Consider the following 5000-nt stretch of genomic DNA (forward strand, 5'->3'; position numbering starts at 1 on the left):
TCGATTATATTTGTCTTTTGTATTCGATTTTATTCAAACACACCTGACATATGTAAATGAAATTTATTGTCATCTGAAATGTAAGTTCATATTTATATATTTTTTAGAAAAAAAGTATATGTATGCGTTTGCGTGTGTGAACGTGTCTTCATCTATGTGAGTAAGTAAAGTTGATGTCTTCCATCTTCATTGGAACATACTAGAACAATAACCGAAATGTTTAACCTACTCTATTAATTCATTCAATTCAACGAGATTCTTTAACTTCTTCTTATTGCTTTATTAGATCTTCCAAGATATTACCATAAACTGAGATGGTTGCTATTTACTCGCTGATACTCACTGATAGCAGTTTTGATCGTGTTCAATGTTTACATATAATAGAAATTAGAAAAATATGTTTTTAAAGAATAATTACTGAAGCTTAAACATCCTAAACTTCGGGAAACATATTTCCGCTAGAATTGCACACTAAAACATATTCGACCGTAAATATTTGTATACAACGTTCACAATTTTATTATAAATCACTTACTTCTATACATTTAACGTAAAATGTGCATTTACTTCTTATCCGCTTTATTGAAAAGCTATTTTAAATTCGATTTGATATAGAACATTAAATATTGATTTCACAATTTCATTTGAATTGTATGAATCACTGTCAGTGACATTGTTCTTTTTCTAATATGCATTCGCGATTAATATTAAATACTTACTTTTGATAATTCCTTTATTTATTTCATTTGTCCGTGTGTATCCGGGCCTGTATTATGCTTACACTTACAGATTTTTCCCCCAGAGCAGATAGAACAGACTGAGATGATGTTTATATTCGTAAATAAAAGTGGTTGATATTCTTTCATGTTGATATATATCATCGAATAGACAAGAACATGAAATTAGTGTTCATTTTTAGTAAACTACCTAAGAATTTTATATGATTTTATTGAACACTTTTAAAATTCTTTATATATATATATATATATATATATATATATATATATATATATATATATATATATATATACGAACAAATGATTAATAAAACATGTTAAAAGACATCTTGAAAAAGAGTTAACAGCATATTTAATTTTAAGAAAGGAAGCACAAGTGGATAGACCTAATCCGCGGAGTTTCCAAGAAATACTCTCCCATATATATATATATATATATATATATATATATATATATATATATATATATATATATTTATTTATACGGCAATATCACGTTGAAAATACCGGTTCTCGTCCGATAACCGAAGCTAAGCAACGTAGAGCCTGGTCAGTACTTAGATGGGTGACCGCTCGGAAATACCAGGTGCTGTAAGCATTTCTCCTTTATGTGTCAGGTCATCATATTCTACTGGTATCATGTAACACAGTACTACCTGCTTCATAGTCGGGTTACCGGCGTCTAAACTGGTGCCCCTACCAGCCTCGTTTGGTGAGGAGGGTGGCTATTCTCCCTGAAGGATTAAAATCAAGATCTTTCAAATGGCGAATGAACCCTTTTTCGGGGTCACCGGTCTCTGATATATAAAAACATAAAGCGGAAGACCAGTGCTTGCATTAAGCTGGTCTGCAGATTTACGTGTTTGTGGCTATCTTGCTCTTGCGTTTTGCTGGATCTCAACATTTTGAACAGAGAGAGAGAGAGAGAGAGTCTTAGCTGTCGTACAAAGCTAAGACTCTGTAACATCATCTTTGTACAGATAGTCCCTCACGCAGTTGTCTATAAAAATGGTCCTGTGGAGATGGGAAGTTGTGATGTGTGGAGGATTGAAATACTGGGTGCATGTAATAATTTATCTCCATGACCGTCTTCAGTGTTATGCCCGCTTGAGCGTGTGAATTCACCGGTAGGACTTAAAAAAAAAGAAGTCATTTTTGGGTTAATAGACTTTAAGTGTCTGAGGGAGTGGCACTCGTCTGACAAGGCATTGTAATCACACACACACACATATATATATATATATACACGTAGTTGAATTAGTCAAATCCAAATGTTTATGTTCGATGTTTAATTAATATTTCATATTATATTCATCAGAAAGAAAGAAAAAGGGAGGAGAAAGAGAGAGAGAGAGAGAGAGAGAGAGAAATCAACCGATTTATTTTTCTTATACTGAAAGATAGAATGAGATAAATACAGAGGGGAGCGACAGAAAGCATAGCCTGTCCTTAGGACTAATATAATTACTATATACGAAATCCTTTCTATTGAACTGATTGCGCTTACAAAAACCAAGAGGCACATACATTAGCACTATTTATTTAAATGGAACATACCTTGCTCAAAGCACTTCCATGTATTACCTTTTATGCAGAAAAATATAATCTATCTCTTTGAGGTTGCTTACATACACGTAATGTAGCCTATGTATCCTAGTGTGTGTGTTTTTAGGGTGATGTAATAATCTTCTGTGTAAGAAAATAACTGCAGAAATTTTCCCTCTGTAGCAAAGTATAGTAGGTTGGCAAAAAAAAGAAAGAAAACAATTACAAATTAAATGCATCTACCCTATTAGCCACTATCTTATGAAATTTTGATCACCATTACATACACATTAATTAGTGAATATAAAATACTATATAACATTCTATGAGCAACACCATCACAATCACAACATCTATAGACGAGGCAATCCCATTGTTCTCTCTTAACATTTAGTCTTCACAGTGCTACCAGTTGACACCGGGTCTAATTCTACATTTTCCATTTATATTGTGATTACACCGACCATAAGTAGCTATTAGCTTCATAGAAAAAAAACATAATATTTTCAATTGACGCGCAAAAAATAATAAATTATCTCAATACAAAGTCCTCGCATTCTGATTAGCTGAAACCTTCAACGCATATTTGTCCAGATTCCAGTTGTTTCCTACTAAAAGGGGCGTTTTCCTAACCTTAAAATATGGCGGCGCTACAGTACATATTTTGACCAGGCAATGAATCTGAATACAAAACACAACTGTATTTTCATAAATTGTAAATACTAATTTATTCGGTATACAGACACATTATTAAAATGACACTTTTCTGGATATTTATAAATATATACACATACTTACATTGAGTTTATTTACATTTATTTCTATTTTTACACACTCGTACCATCCGATATGTTTACAAGAAGGTATGTGCTCGGTTGGGCATTCGTGTTTTCAGTATATTTATATTATTTATACTTCTTTCTATTTCTATAACAACATTTTTTTCCGGAAAGGAACAGTTAAAACTAAAGTATTGTTTATTCAATATTATTTCGCTTTTCGTTTTTTGTTTTTTTTACATGGAAGTCACCACTTATCAAGGCCCGGAAGCCACTCGGTGGCAAGGGTTATTGAGTGTACAGTAATCAATGAGATAATAATGTAGTAATCTTTAGTAATGGAGATTTGATAAAGTCTCTTACTTAAGGTGGCGGTTTATCAGCTATTTGTTTATATTGCTTGAAGACATCAAAGTTGTAGTCCGGAGGGATACAGGCAAATGGAGCAGAGTCTCACAAGCGTGCACTACTAAGAAAAAAGCTTTGTTCATGGAATCTACGTTTTGATTTAGGCACAGATAAAGAATGGGAAAAAATATTGACAGTGATTTCAGCTAGACGGGTGGTTTTCGTTAAATATTGGCGAAGAGGACCAGAGATTCGAGCTCAGACGCGCATTGCCATGGAAAAGACAGGCGCGCAACGTCTCTTCTGTTAGAGAGAGGTTTAAGGGAAGGGAAAAGGGCACCCCCACTAAGCCACTAAGTCTATTTTGTACTCTGTAAGGACAGGATAGGCTGTTTTAAGCAGCTCCTGCCCAGATATGGCAGCAGTACTCCACCCTTGGATGTACTTGGTTTTTATATAGATTTCATATTTCCACCTCGGCAAACGTTAAGTGGCCACAAGTATTGAGAACATAGACATAAGAAACATACACTTAGCCTATTTTACATTTGTATTTCATTTATACAACTGAGCATGACCGGGTGTAGCTTGGTTTTATGAAATTTGAATCCACGGTTAAAATTAAAAAAAAAAACATAAAAAAAATGGTTTTTTTTTATCCTAATTTCTCCAAATAAATGTTTAAGAAGTTTTAGTAATTGTTTTCTATTGAATCTCAACAGCTTACCGAATTCACTTCCAGGTCGTCATGTTAGATAATAAACACTAGCAGAAAAAAAGTGAGTTGTTATATTACGATATTTGTACGTAAATATGAAATACCCTGGCTCTATTAATTAATGAGTATTAAAAATAAAAACAAAGCGAGAAAGACTTATTATTTAATTCCACTTTAATATGGGTTCGGGACTGAAAGCATGCCAATCTTCAAGCGCCACAACTCTGGCCGCAAATAACGCTAGGCTCGTCTCGATTATGTTTGTCAATCAAGCCATAAAATTGAGGGTGCTGGCAATGGTCCTGTTTTAATAATTTGGATCAGTAGAAAGAATGAGTGTTACAGCGGCGCATCTCCGATCTCGCTCGTTGAATGTGTCACTTTCAAACATAACGGAAGGCTCCATCCGCTTTTTGATTTGTACACAGCTTGTCTAGTGTATGGTTTGCAACAATAACAGAAACTGGATTTACTCAAACGGAAATGGAATTGTGCCCTCTTTTCTAGTGTGATAATTTAATTGTTTTACCCTGTAGTAAATTTTGGTTCCTACTTTTAATGAATGTCATTAAAATATTGCAGCAGAGTAATGTATTAAAACATTCTTTTATCGTAATGGTGTTATATATATATATATATATATATATATATATATATATATATATATATATATATATATATATTTGAGCGCTAAAATGTAGCAACATCTAACAAATAGTGAGTTTAAATAAAAGTTTGACAAAATACAAAACGAACCAAACATATGTTTATATGTTTGATCGCATCTACAAAATAAGACTCAATGTAAAACCAATGATAGAACTGAAAAAAATACGTTTATTTAGATATAAAAGACAAATATTAGAAGTAGTG

At 32.9% G+C, this 5000-nt stretch overlaps 1 protein-coding gene and 1 pseudogene across 1 annotated transcript in view; one reads left to right on the forward strand and one right to left on the reverse strand.

Annotated features, from left to right (window-relative positions):
- Nucleotides 1–5000, reverse strand: part of LOC145284795 (uncharacterized) — a 414205-nt gene that overhangs the window by 306911 nt on the left and 102294 nt on the right. The gene's annotated exons all lie outside the window — the stretch shown is intronic.
- Nucleotides 1217–1335, forward strand: LOC145285115 (5S ribosomal RNA; annotated as a pseudogene).

Source organism: Euprymna scolopes, chromosome 9 (assembly GCF_053919585.1).
Source record: "Euprymna scolopes isolate OS-2025 chromosome 9, ASM5391958v1, whole genome shotgun sequence".
In the NCBI taxonomy this organism is placed as follows: domain Eukaryota; kingdom Metazoa; phylum Mollusca; class Cephalopoda; order Sepiida; family Sepiolidae; genus Euprymna; species Euprymna scolopes.